The sequence below is a fragment of the Mustela nivalis genome, assembly GCF_964662115.1.
Source record: "Mustela nivalis genome assembly, chromosome: 8".
NCBI classification, from domain to species: domain Eukaryota; kingdom Metazoa; phylum Chordata; class Mammalia; order Carnivora; family Mustelidae; genus Mustela; species Mustela nivalis.
In genome coordinates this window covers 35,805,693-35,820,240 of record NC_139027.1, presented here as the reverse complement: position 1 = coordinate 35,820,240, position 14,548 = coordinate 35,805,693, and the positions used below count along the sequence as shown (strand labels likewise).

Sequence of the window (14,548 nt, the reverse complement as noted above, 5' to 3'; positions counted from 1 at the left end):
AGAACCTCATAGAATACTGAACAATTTACCCCTAAGATGAATCTTGCTGTAAATGGAAACTCAGTCTTCTGACCCCTCTGGGGTGAGGTTGACTGGACACAGATACGCCTTGCCACAGTCTTCTGGCCTTCAAAAAACATCGTTTCCTTATTTTCTCGGTATCCATTAGGGGTGTCGGAGTGTGGCCTACACAGCAGTAGGCACTAAATCAAAACGTGTCTCAAGAGCATCAGTGTTCACAAGTGGCCTTGGTGTGGGACCTTCTAGAAAGCACGGTCATCCTAATGCAATCACAGCCGCCCTTCTGGGCTTCTCAGGAGGCGGCTGAACACCACGTGGATCCTGCTCTCCTCCATAGCCTCTCATAATTTAAAAATGCAGGAAGCTGGAGAAGACTGCCCCACCCACGGTATCATTCCAGAAAAAGCCGGGTCGCAGAGGCTACCCTCTATCCTTGCCTGTTAACATTCATAAACAGTCTTTAAAAGTTCCAGTGTTACACCTTCCTTGCATTTCTTGGGATTTTAATGTTCATCTCTTGCAAATTTTTGAAGTCTGAAAGATGGATGGAAAAGATTTTGGAAGTCACTGAATCCCCGAAGCAAAGCCCACACCCTCCTCACAAACAGCTTTGAAGAGATCTAGATTTTAGATCCCATGATTTGTTATGTCAGAGGAAGGCATGCAGAAGACATGCTCTGCAATCAGTCTCGCCAGGGCAAGAGTAGACCCGGCCTCCTTGAAGAATGAGACCTTGTTCCATTCTCTTCCCTTGCCTGTAATGCCTTGAAATAAGCGAGTGGTTCGTAGGAGCTTTGCAAGATATTACAGAATTGCAGTGTGTATTTGAAATTCAAATGCGCATAGGATTCGTGCATTTTATTGTCCTGTGGCTCATGTCTCTTAAATAAAGCATTTCCCCTGTGTAGGCGCTCCCAGGGGCTCCACATGAGGTCAGCGCTGGGGTGGCTTTGCCAGGGTCAGAAGGCTGTTCTTCCAGGAAGGGCTGCAGAGACCCTGGGAACAGGACCAGCCCAGCTCACAAGTATGAAGAGAATGTCGGAGAGGAAGTGGTGGCTGTGAGTCAGCATGAGTCATCTCGTTCCAATGAGAACGGCGGAGACTGAGGTGTGCGCCCTTTTTTTTTCTTTTTCTTTTTCTTCTTCTTTTTCCCTCTTTTTTCTTTCTTTTCTTTCTTTCTTTTTTTCCCCTCTCCTAATTTCTTTCTTTCTTTCCTTCTTTCTTTCTTTCTTTTTTCTTGGTCTCAGCCGTGCAGAATGGAGGGAAGTCATGACAGCAGGCTGCTCAGGCAGCGGGCTGGCATTCCAGGCGGGCTGTGGCTGAGCCGGCGTGCGCCTCAGTCCTCCGCAGCTCGGGCGGCGGGAAGGTGGAGCCAGTCGCTTCTCCCCGGTGAGTCCGTGTCTCTCATTTTTATGATCATTTCTAGCGTCTGCCCCTAAGTCTCGGATGGGTTAAAGCTGTTGCATCTTGGAGGCGATACCGCATTTGAGACTTGGAGCACCCCTAATCTCTGCCCCCACCCCCAGAACCACTGTGTTGTAGGGTGCTTGTCTCCGCAGTTAATGGGGAGCAGGTTGATACTCGTCGTACACTGTGTTATCCCAGGAGAGACAGGGGTGCTGGGCTGGAAAATAAGCTGTTCCAGTCTCGTCTCTGGAGCCATGGAGAAATTCAGAGATGGAGGTGGGTGAGTGGGTGCTAACCCAGGGGTGCTGAGGTTGGGCTGGCTTCCGCTTCTCAGAGGTGGAGGGAAGACAGCCCCTGAGAAGTTTCTGGCCGCGTGGTCTGAGCTGCCCAGTTTTTAGTGCAAGAAAATACAGTAGAGAGGCAGCATTTGGGCTTCCTTCTCTATGAGCCTATGAATGATTCTGGGAACTTATTTTATGTCTTTTCTTTTTGCTTGTGATTCAATGGCACAAACCGTGATAAAGTCAGAAAGAAAATATGCGGGGGTCCGGGGGCTTGGGGCCAGCAGGGGAGGTGAGGATTGGGTTGTTGAGTCCTTGAGGCCTGATATGACCTTGATAATGTGTTTCTCAACCTGTTACTATTCTGATGAGGCTTAGCTTTACAGTCAAGTAAAATACAGGAAACATTTTTTTTTAAATGTCATTCTAGTTACTGTAAATGAAACGGTTAAAATGTCATAAATACCTTGTGATAAACATTTTTTGAATTTGCTTAAAAAACTGCACACCAGTAAGCAGGGTATGACAGGGAGCTTTTTCAGTAGAGTCATTTGAGTGTGTGGGCTTTCTGGGTTAATAATGAGTCAGCACCCAATTTCTAAAATTGGAGCAGCTCTAAGAGAGCAAGTGATCTGCCCCCGAGCCCAGCATGGTGGCTGGCCAGCCCCTCCAGGACGATCTGGCTGTTTGGTCTTTCGTTAAAATCAACTCTGGGTGCCTCCCTTGTGCGGCGACCCCCTCCTCTTCAGTCCCAGCTCTTGTGGGGGACTTAGCTTTGCTAAGGGGTCCCTCTGCCAGGACCCTCCCCTTCGGCTGATGTTGATTTTTTAGGGTCGGCCTTGACAGACCTGGCTGAGTCTCTAATTTGTTAAGTTACAAATCCAGAGTTTATGAAGGGCTGGGATGGCCCAGGGTTAGGGCTGCATCCCATGTCCCCATGTCATCACACCTGCTGAAGGATGGAGTGGGAGCAGGGAGACGTGATACCTTGAGCTTTGAAGCTGGCCTTCTGCGCCCGTCATGGAGCAGGGAAGGGTTTGGGGTGGGGTGGGGTGGGGGTGTCACCTTAATGTCAGAGAGCAGGATTCCAAGGGAGAAATCTTCCCTTGAACCTGACGCTTCTTATAAACCAAGAAGAATGTTAAGAAAATTAAAAAAAAAAAAAAAAAAAGCTGGAGTTGCAGGTAGGAGGCTCAAAACCGAATGCAGTCCTGTTTGAATCCATGTCCAACCCCCTCAGATTCTGTTGGCCTGCCCAGGATCAGTGGCTGTTTGGGGTTTTGGGGGGGGGTTTGTTGTTGTTGTTGTTGTTGTTGTTTTGCTTCTTCTTCTTCTTCTTTTTTTTTTTTTTGTATTCAGATGACTATGGGTCACCTATTCTTTGGATCATGGGCTCTATTGAACCCTAATGTTGCAAGGCTCTGGTAGCCTTGGGCTTCCAGACTGTGGTTTCTGCCTGCCTCGGAGGGTCACTGGGGAAGCTCAGAGACTTAGCATCAGCTTCCAGACTTCCAACAGGGTCTGGACACACAAGAGAGCCCCTCGATGTTACCTCTATCCACTTCCCTTCTTACCTTGACTCTGAAGGCATCTGGGCTTGCGGCCCCTGAGTTAGTGGCATGAATTTCCCAAGCAAGATCTTGTGATTTCAGTGTAATCAGTGGGTGTTCCAAGGCTGAGATTCTTGGGATCAACTCGGGGCCTCAGCAAGGCAGATGACAGGGGTTTCTGAGGTGGGAACCCAGCCCAGTCTGTCTCTCTTGGTGAGTGATCTTTGTAAGTGCTCTGAGAAATGCCATCTTCCTGGAGAGAAGAGCCCCAAAAGGCAAAATGCCCTAGGCAGTGCCTCAGTGGCTTGGGCACATGAGCATTCTCTCTTGTCCCCATTTCAGAGAACATTCCAGGTGTCAACATATGTTCATCACTAGGTCCTGAGTCTCCAAATCCCCTGGATAAGCGCCGTTGGGAAGTAGTTTTGAGGCGGTTGATTTTATCCTAGACGTTGATTGTATTCTTTCTTGTAGAATTCGGGCAGTTGTATGAACGCTGGAAGTCAATTTACCGCTTACCCATGAGAAATAAGTCTGTGGCAAACTGATATGATCACTTTTATAATCAGGAGAGTCATTTAAAAAGGCCAGAAATAAGGCTCTGGGCAGGTCTGAAAATAGAGCATTCATTAATATGATTTGCTGCTCTGTCATATTTTCCGACTACCAAAAGATGCTGATTCTAAGTGAGGATGCAAGCAGGGAGTAAAAAGGGAAACAATCTACAAGAGAAACTGAGCAGATATTTTAAAAGGACACCTGCAGCAAGAAGAAAATGCTGACAGTTTGGTGACACTCGGAAATGGCCCAGTGCCCTATTGTCATGGTGCCTTCAGCTTCCAGACCGGCCTGTTGCTTGCGGGCTCTGTCTCCCCCTCCACACCATTCATCAGCATCCCCACTCGGGCTTTCATTACCTCCTGCCAAGAGGATTTTTGTGGTGCCTGACTGGTGTGCCACCACTGGTTGCCATAAGCAGAGCTCACCCCCATGGCAGGCAAGTTACTAAGCTTCTTGGTGTCCTACCTTCTTCATTGTAAAATGGAACTGATAAGAGTACCAGCCTCTTGGGTCCTTGTTAAGATCAGTGACGATGAGCACATGGGTTACAGTTGTTAAGCACACAGTCACTGACTCAGACATACACCCGGACACCGTTCTGTCCCAGCTTGGGCCCCCACAAAAAATGGGTTCTCATGCTCCTGTAGCGAGTTCCCATCTGTGTCACGTTCTGCGTTTGCAGGACATCTATTGATTAGGTAAATGGGAAATGCTTCATGGTTCTGTCCAGGAAAACACAGGATACTAGATGTCGCTGTCCTCATGGTCATCATCTCTAACGTCAGCATCATCACAGTGAGGACAGCTTCCCTTGCCTTCAGCCCAACCAGATGATAGTAACTTTCTGTGCATTTCCTTTAGCCCCCTGCCCACGAAGCACACACATACCCACCCTGTAAGATAAGAACCACAGCCGGTTGCTCGACTTATTCAAGGTGCACGCATCCTGGGCAGGTGAATCAGGCAGGGCAGCTGTTCTGAGGAGGGCGCCTTTACCTCCATCAGGAGAGGAGAGTCAGGAAAAGCCAGGGCTCCCAAGGGTGCTGTCTGTAATCCAGCAGATTGGGGCCCCCGTCCCGAGAATCCAGGACCGCTGGCCTCAGACCTGCTCCCAGGGTGGAAGCAGCCGGACGCCGTACCCAGGCTTCCTGTCTAAAGGCAGTTCCAGTCCCCTTCTAGCTGTTTGAGAATCAGTTCAGTACATGGAGCTGACTCATCTTGAAAATATTAAGTAAGATACACTTAAAACTAAAACGAGACCGAACAGAACATGACCTTTCCTTGCCAATTCTGAAGATATCCAAGATCGTGCAGTGCCCCAGAAGCCGAATTTTCACACACTTCTTGCAGGGGTCCACGAGAAGGGCCACCTGAGTCCCTTTGTCCAGTCAGCCTTCTCTGATAACTGCACTGTGGACATAAGGCCTCGGGGGCTTTATACATGGCCTTTCTGGAAGTCGAGGCTTTGCACGCTGAGCGTGGCTGGGTCATGTTGGTCCATTACAAATGGTGCCACTTGGTGGGCACTTTTGTCCTGCAGCTGCTACCTGTCCCCAAGCCCAGAGGACCATCTCTGCTCCCAGTGCTGCAGCAGGACAGTCATGGGTTTGGCCCAGTGCTGGGGGGACAGACCTTGGGCACCTCCCAACGTCTGGAGGGTTCTGGTTAGACCGCAGAGCTCAGGCGAGGGGAAGCCAACAGTGGATCAGAAGGAAGTTGGGCCCACAGGAAGGAGGAGTGGTGGGGAGGCTTGTTTGGTCTCAGATGATTCCTCTGATTAAAAAGAGAGAGAGAGAAACACCCAGTTTTCTTGCATTTTCTATACTAAAAAAAAGCTAATGGCGGTAGCAAATCTTATCCATTGCGGTTTTCCTGCTTATCCTTTGTTTTTAGGATCTATTACCTTGCAAGGAAGTTTTTCTGCCAAGGAGGCTTTTAGCCTTTCCCTGTATGCTGCCCTTTCAAAACTGTATCACACTTAAAATACTGGAATTTTTAGCAAAGGCATAAATGTATCATTTTCCCTGGACAAATCATTTGTAGAGTGTGAGGAATGCCTGGTTTTCTATCAATTTAGGCAACTATAAGTGAAAACTTTACAATATAGCAGTCCTCCAGCAACCACCAGGCTTACTTTCTCTCAGACAGAAAAAGATTGGAAGCAGGCTCTCCAGAGCAAAGGTCAATGGGCAGCCAGTTCATTCATCTCTCTTCTCTGCGTCCCTTAGCAGTGGCTTTCTTCCTTAAAATTATGGCTTTAACAATGCTGCGGAGCTCCAGCCATCACCTCTGCATTCCACACAGGAGGAAGGAGCAAAGTTGGTCACAGAAAGCTAAGCATCATCAGTCTTCTTTCAACAGCTTTCCTAGAACCCCCAAGTAACTCTTTCTGCCTCTTTTATTGGCCACCATATCTGTGAAGCAGCCTGAGGAATGCAGTTTCTTAACTAGGTACATTGCTGCCTCTGATAACACAGGAGTTGTTGATGACACAGGACGTAGAGGAAAATGGACATAAGATAGGCAACAAGCAGCCTCCATGACAGAGTGCTCCTGAAGACAGCTGGATTTATGTTCTACAGCATTCTCGGTCCCATGACTGGGCCCAGGACAAGTCACTTAGCTCCTCTGGGGCCAGAGTCTACTTTGTAAAATAACCACATTGCTCTCATCAGAACTCAGAGGAGGAGACTGACTTCAAGGGCAACTTGGAGGAGGATGTTCAAAGGGACAGAAATCACTTGTTTGATTTTGGTATTAATAGTCAAAGAAGATTTCCTTTCATTCATGCATCAGGAAATACTTCACATTTACCCAATAAAATAATGAAAATCCAAACACTCCTTTGTTTACTGAATGCTCGCTTAGGGCCAAGCACTCTTCTGGATGTTTTGCAAAGATGACTTTATTTAGTCCTCCCAGAACCGTGTGGCAGGTTATCATTACCATCCCCATCATTCAGACAAGGAAGCTGGGATGCAGAAGGGCTAGGGGAGTCCTTCTACCCCTTCTAAGGAGCCCGCTAAATCAACTATCAGTAAGGAGAGGAGCTTCTTTTTGAACCCAACCGTCTGGTTCTTTGACCCAGGGATGTGGAGGTGAGCTGGCAGACCAGCTCTTTCCTATTTCTGTCTTTCTGGTGAAATAGACATGAGCCCAATAACATCAGGCCATTGTAAGTGCCCCAGGGGACGGGTGCAGGGAGGCGGGAAGCCTTACATCCTGTAGCAGCATCTCCTGCCTCGAAGGAAAGCAGTCCAAGCTTAGCATTCTTTCCCCCCCAGAGCACATACCAGGAATCTCAGCTATGTCTGGGTTCATGACTCACCCGTCTGTTGTAGCCAGCTTTTCCAGAGTCAGCTCAGGAGTCAGGACCACACCCTTACAGCCCCGAGGATACCAGACTGGGCTTCGTCCAGACTGGGCCTCTAAGGTTCGGCAGTGTTCCAGCAAAGAGCAGAATGGCAGAAGGAGAAGAGTTTCAGCTCCAAGGAAGTGGAGTTTATTCACATAATTCAATCTGATCAAAGGCCAGAGAAGGTGAACCGGTCATCCCCTCCATTCCACATGACCCCATTACCTGGTGGCACAACCAGGGCCGTGAGGATATATGAGACAGGATGGATTTTTTCAGCAGGGGGTGTATGCTGTCATTCTGCCTTGGACTGAGTCCCCTTCTGTGTTTGCTTTGTACCCTCTCAGAGCCTTGTTCATCCTGCTTCCTTCTCTAGCTCCTTTACATTACATGATACATTTATGCCACTGCAGAGGGAAAATTCACATAGACAGATGGCTGGCCAATGAAACACATAGGCTGCAATGGGAGATGGAGATTTTAGGAAAGCTCCTTGAAGGAGCCTGACATCTAAGAGGCTTAACCTTTTGTCCTCCTCTTCCCTCTGTCTTCCTGTGTGGAATGCAAATGTGATGGCTGGACCCCCAGCAGCCTTCTTGAAAACACAAGACAACATGGAGAAAGAAAGGCAGTGCTAAGGATGGCAGAGCAGGCAAACGGTCCCAGGGCTTTGGGAGACTAAGTGTTTTGCCTGGAGATGTGCCTATTTTTGGAGTGGGTTGACCTGATTGATGCAGAGGGAGGTATGAGACATCACTGCTGAAATTCAATCTGCAGGTCAACTAGGAGGGTCTGTTGAGACATCAGTTCCCTTTGTGTGGAGCTGCCTTTTATGCCTCTGGTATGAGGAGCAAAAAAGTTCAAGGCTGCGTATAGTGAATTTTATGGACTCCAGGTGCTTAGCCTTTGTGGCTCCTTCCTCATGTAAGGACATATCCTGACTGTCGTGATATAAAGATGAATGCCATTTAAACTGGATTGATCATTATATGTTCATTTTCATTATATTCTGGTTTCTCTTCTGATTTTAAAATAAATGAAAACATTTAGGGCAGAGAGCAGCCACAGAAGGGCCCCAGACCCTTGGCCGCCCTGCTGCAGAGCCTCAACAGCTACGACACTCACGTCACCTCGGGAAATGACGATGAGGATTTTTGGAACAGATTCGTCCCTCTTGTGCCCATTTCCCTATCATCCCCCATCTCCCCGATAATTGCTCTACTCATCTAGCTGATCTGTTTAGTGGGTACGAGTTTCAGTCTATAGTGCTAAGGAAGCAAGGATGTAACTCCTTTATTCTCAAAATCTCTTGAAGCTCACCCTGCCCCTATATTACCCCCTCAACCCGGCCGAGGGAAAGTGCGTGTTCTGTCATTATCGGGAAGCCTTGTTTGTCCCAGTGCTCCAGGAGTCATCACACAATCTCAGGGGTGTGTGGGGCCAAACAATGGGAGGTGGGGCAGTCTGCTCTCTGAGGTGGCCGCCACCCTTGCTGTTCAACACCTGGGACCCAGCAGGTGTGGGGCTCCAGAGCCTCTCGGCCTCCCACTGCAGCCAGAGGAGCCTGTGTGACCTGGCAGTCTGTCCCTGACCCAGGCCCCTCCTGGAAACATGCCACTGCTCCCAGCCCCTGCTGCTGCAGAGCGTCTGGTGGGGGCACCCTGTCTAGGCCTCATCCTATCTGCCGACTGCTGCTGGGCCTCTCCTAACCTGGGCCCCTGTCCTAGCCTTGGCGTTGGCCTGGGTAGGGGGCAAGAAAGAACAGTGATAGCAGAGGAGTCAGAAACGTAGCCCTCTCAGAGGACCTGCAGGCATCACATGCTGTCTTCTTCTGACTTCCCAAAGCCCCCAGAACAGCACCGTTCAACCGAACTCTCCGGGATGATAAAAATGTGTGCTCTCCAGGCCACTAGGCAGCCACAAGCCACATGTGGCTACTGAGCACTTGAAAAGTGACTGATGTGACTAAGAAATGGAATTTGAATGTGTATTTTATTTTAATTCATTTAAATGTAAATATACGTAGCCACATGTGGCCAGTGGCTGTCATATTAGAAAGCACGTATCTAGAGCATGTTTTCCTAATCTGGGCAGCTTTGAAAGATGGGCCATCACCCTGGCAACAGATGTGGCCCTGGGGCGAAGAGGTCAAGTTGAGCCTGGCTCTCAGTCAGTTGTCAGAGGGGTGGAGAGTTTCTGGGCCAGGCAGGTGAGGCTCCCACATCTTGGCCAGCAGGGCCACTACTGTAAGCCTCAGTGTCCCCTTTTGGGGATAAAACCTCAAGCGAACTGTCAGGGCCTCCAGTGTTCAGAACGACCTGCCCAGGAGGTGGCCCAGGCTGGGCACCTGACACCAAGAATGTTCTTGCCAGTTGTCCGCTGGTTTCTTCCGGGTGTGAGGGCCTCAGGTGAGACGCCCATAGACAGACTGTCTGGGCTTGTGGTATTTGATCATGAACTTTCCTGTTTGGGGAAAGGCATCCTTATTTTTGTTTGTGTGGAGCCATTTTGGGGACTGAGGAGATTGGCCCAAGGGACACCTCAGGCTTGGTCCCTGTCATTGTCATCCTACACATCCTCCAAGTGAGTCTTTTGACTCTTTTGGCTTGTTGAGGGAGAAGCATTAAACCATGTTCAGCCATAATGGACAGGAAGCACACAAGCAGCAGAGAGCTGAGCTGACTGGGGTGAAGGACAGCCAACCCAGGCCCCAGGCCCACGCCCCTCCTCCTCTCTGCCCCCGGCCTGTTCTACTGCGCAGCAAAATGATGTCGTTCCACAGGTATGAGGTGCTGGGACATGCTGTGTCCCTCCCCTGAAGCCAGGCCTCCAGGCACTGTGCTGTTTGCTCTATTCCAAGGACTGTCTGGCCACATGGAGGCCATGAGCTACCACGAGGAAGCCGCCTCCGCTCCCCCAACTCCTGGCCACACAACCTCAGTGTCCCCTGGCCTCCATCTCCTGACTTGAGAAGTAGGGACAGAGGAGTAAGTGCAACAGAGGGTGGTTTTGAGTACGAGAGTGCTCACCACGTGGAGAATTCTTAGCCAAGTGACGCACACCATAAGTGTTCCATGGTACTGGCTGTGGTTACTGGAATGGCTTCCTAATTTTGCTGTGTGTTTCTGACCACAGACACCTTTCTCTGGGGCCCCCTGATCCCCTCCAGCCATGGTCTGTCCACTCCGAGGAATCCCATCATCCTGCCTCCACATTCCATTTTCTCCAGGCCCAGGGGGAACGTGAAATGTACAGGCTAGAACTACGGGAGAGAGATCCCGTTGTCTGTTCCTTCCTTTATTCCTTCGGTATCCCTCAAGTGTTTACTGAGCCTCTGGAGGGAGGTGATAAGCAAATGTGGTTGTTAGAAGGGCTGCTGGAGGGGGCTGCCTGTGGTGCAAGGTGAGGGGCCTCACGGACACGGGGTGGGCTGTGAGGTTACCTCCACTTGCGTGGAGATCTGAAAGGAGTCGGTTTATGCACTGGTGTCTTGCTTTGTTCTCCCTGTATGGATTGACAGCTAGAGTAGGTTCCGACTCCCCCTAGGGATCTGTGTGACAGTGAGTGAGTCACCAAGCCTCTCTGATCGTCTGTACAGTGCAGTGGGGTGACCCCTACACCGGGAGCTCTCAACAACCCAACTTGGGGTCATCACCATTACAAAGACACTCTTCACTTCCTATCAGGAGTTCTTTGGGGTCAAAGGACACGGCCCACCCCAGCAGGCCTTCTAGGTGAGCCCCAGAAGAGGCCCTTTAATCTGTACTTAAACCCCCCTCTCTTCCCAGAGACAGCCCATCCCATCACTGCAAAGCGCTGGTGGAGAAGCCAGTAGATCAATAATGCAAAGCCTGTTTTCTAGCACTTCCACAAGTTGGACGTCGCCCTGAAGTAATCCAGTCATATCCGTGGTCACGACGGTGGTCATAATTCAGCACACTCATTATAACTCACTGGGCCATTCTTCTGTCCCAGAAACTGCTGAATTATCACAGAAGCCCTGGCTTCTTTTTCAGTGAACCCTTCTAGTCACCTGGCTGTTAGCACTGTGCTCAAGCTCTTCTTCTTCCCGTAGTTCCCGAAAGTGGGTGCTTAGGTGTTTGGCAGCCCTGACTCCAGGCTGCCCTTCTGGTCACGGACCCCAGTTTTCTGATGTCTCCCTTCCCATGAGCGCAGTGACCTGCCTTGTCCTGGACCCAAGGCTGAGGTCTGGGATCCACACACCCATCTGTTGGCCAACATCGTGGCCTCTTTGTGTGGGGGATGTGTGCAAAACCCCTTCTCCCGCATTTTGCATCTGGGTACTGACTTTTGGTTTAGTCACCTAGATTTGGCCTAAATACTCCCTAACATAAAATACGAAGCTTGACTTCATCTGCAGGTTAGAGAGGGGTCCCTCCCTTTTCCTCTTCTTTAGAAGACCATTTGGCTCAGTGTAGACCGAGAGCAGAGACCTCTGGCATCCACTAGGGCCTGTCTTCAGGGTTGCCCGCATCAAACATTCTGGGGCACCCCACTGAACACCAGCAGCTCCCCTTCCTGCACAGGTTTCACGGTTGCAGATGAAGGGGGTGACAAGACACATCACAAAATCAAATGTATGGTGTGACCCCATGGACAAACAGGGCAGGTACTGATGATTTACGCACTCAGTCATACTTCTCCTAATGGGTAGACACCCTCTTTCTGTTTCATTCTCCCCCCCTCCCTCCTTAAACACTGGCAGCTTTCCTTCAGTGAGGCTCACAAACCCTACAGTCCGATGCCAGATGCTAGCGGTCAGTCACCTTAAACATCTAGAACATCTGAACGCTCAGGTGGCGAGTGTTGGTTTCATTGCTTATATAGAGTCACACCCTTGGGGTCTGTGGCTTGGATGAATTTGATTCACTTCAGGTAAGCTTTTCAAGTAGGCACCCCTGAGCCCAGTCTGACAGATGGGCGCCTGTCTCTGTGCAGCGGTCCCTTTGAAGTCCCCAGAAGTGCCTGCTCTGGGGAAGGGAGAGCAGAGACGCAGAGTGAGTACAGACTGCCACCCAGCAGCACAAGTGGTGACTGCAGACCAGAATGTTCCAGCTGAGAAAGTGAGTCACCCAGGCACTGTCTCACCTCCCCATAGTGGGTCCCGCCTGCTCAGTGTTCACCCGCTGCATCCATCCCCGGGGGCACTTGCACAGAATAGGAATGGTCAAGGAGGACTGGCCTCCCCCAGTCATTGCATAGCCTTTAACCGGGCCCAGTCTCCCTGTAGCCCAATCCCACCTCCACCTGCCTTCTGCTTGCCAAAATTATTAGAATCTTCCAACTCTCATTTCTACTGCTCTCTATAAAAATGAATAGCCAGTGAGTGGCAAGAGAAGGACTTCTTACTGAAATGGAAATGGTTCTCCAAGTTTCAGGAAAGAGAATTCCAGAACTTTCTGAGCAAGCAGCTTCCAAAGATCATTACAGTTGCTCAGTGCTGTAGTGGTGGTAAAGGGGAGGCCCCCGGTTCTCATGTTGGAGATTTTAATTTATATCTTGTGTAAAACTTAGGGGAGATTAATCATCCTGCTTAAACTGTATGTAGTAACTCAATTCTGAAAGGGCCTCCTGACAGCAGTAGGGGACGGAGAAGCTAATAATTATGGAACATGTTCCGTAGACCTGGTGTGTGCTGGCTGCTTTATAGCCATTAACTTGTTCAATCCCCACATCCATCCCATGAGGACTGGACACTCTTAGCCCATGTTGCAGACCAGCAGGCTAAAGTTCTCAAGAGTTTCAGGGAGCACAGACCAAGGCGCAGAGCCCAGATTCTCACCAGCCTCATCCCAAAACACCACAAACCCCCAACTGGCCAATGTCGGGCTTTGTGTGGGATTCTGTTTTCCAAGACCACAACCGGATTAAACCCTTTTCCGATCGTTCAAATAAATCCTGCAAAGGAAGTCAACTTTTTTGGAACCTCAGCCCGAGCAGCTCTTCCACAACCTCAAGGAATCTTGCTGGAAGCTCTGTGAGTAGTCATGGGGAGCGCACTTCTGCCGGGAGCACCTAGAGGTTCTCACCTGGAAAAGGGCCCTCATCAAAAGTGCCACTGACCTTCAGCTGATGCTTTTCAGCATCGGGGATGTCTCTGTTAATCTGTCAATGTGAATAAGGAATAGAGTTTCCAGCTTTAATTAATTCTTTGAATAAGTTTTGAAAGCGAAAGTAAACAAGGGGTCAGACGAAAAGCACGCTCTCACCTGTCTCCTACCCGTTCCCATTGACCCCCCACCGAAACCCTGCTCTTCATCGCTTATCTGTCCAGAATTTCTTTATGCAAATATAAGCAGGTATTTGAATGAATCTTCTCCCTTTCTTTCCTACTTTCTGAAAAAAACCATCACAATCATTTTTACTGATAAAGCACTTTTGTGTTCTCGAGAGCACTGGGCTGTGGTGTTCCCTCCTTGCGTTCCGGGCTGCTGGGCTGGCCACACTGCCCCTTCTTCTGCACCCTGGTCCTGTGCTTGTGCGGGCATCTAGGGGACAGGTGGGTGCACAGGGAAGACCCCGTTTATGCGCTCCTGTGCCTGGTAAAGCCCCAGGCCAGAGCGGTCAGGGCCATCCTGAGGGTCCAGGGCAGGGGGTTGAGATGTGCTCGCACAGCCCAGGACTCTGCTGACCCAGGGTGGTGATCAGGCAGCTGGCTGAGGGCCAGAAAGGGGAACAGTGACTTGGATGCCTGGGGCTTCATGAGGGCCCGGGACCCCCACAGCCAGCTTGACACCAAATTTTATTCACAATAGAGATGGATGAGGAGGTGGAGATTGAGAGTTGAAAAAGAAAAAATTTATCTCAGAATTATTCTAAGCACATCTTCCTAAGTGAAAGTTCAGGCTTTTGCTGTGGCCAGAGGCACCTCAAGTGGCCACGGCTGACATCTCAGGGTCTTCTCTGGGCTTGGCCCTTGTAAAGGTGTTGCGGAATCACCCTCCGTGAGGATCTCCATTTCTCAGGGGGGAAGGCAAGGCTGTGGTCACAGAACTAACGAGTGGGGGAGCCAGAGTTCAGGCCAGACAGCCAGCCGGCCAGTCCCAGCTGGTTTCTCAGCAGTCAGCTGTCCTCACGGCGGCGGGGCCCCAGGGCCTGAGGGGCTTCCTGGATTTTACCCTCAAAGCACCTATGGGGTTGCAGGACAGAAGGCAGCCCAGGGAGACAGGACATCTGCGCTGAGACATGACAGCCTGAGCCCCATCTGGATGGCCCTGCTCCTTCCAGAGGCCGGTTGGCTGGTGGCATCCCTGAGAGGCACCTCCCGACTGGGACTGTTTCCATCAGCAGGATTTTGAGCTGTATGGAATGCCACGCTTTTAAAATAATCTGTAATTCGACACCAACAAACA

The 14,548-nt window shown here is 50.1% G+C and overlaps 1 long non-coding RNA gene across 7 annotated transcripts in view; it reads left to right on the top strand.

The window, feature by feature from the left end:
- The first annotated feature begins 839 nt into the window (after positions 1-839).
- LOC309870849 overlaps positions 840-14,548 on the top strand; it is a 225,094-nt gene continuing 211,385 nt past the window's right edge. For 3 of the 7 annotated variants that reach the window (XR_014314849.1, XR_014314850.1, XR_014314852.1), the window contains exon 1: positions 843-1,410. This is a non-coding gene — a long non-coding RNA (uncharacterized lncRNA). Of the gene's footprint in view, positions 1,411-14,548 lie in introns of all 7 variants that reach the window. The other 4 variants (XR_014314853.1, XR_014314851.1, XR_014314854.1 and 1 more) reach the window with 4 other exon arrangements.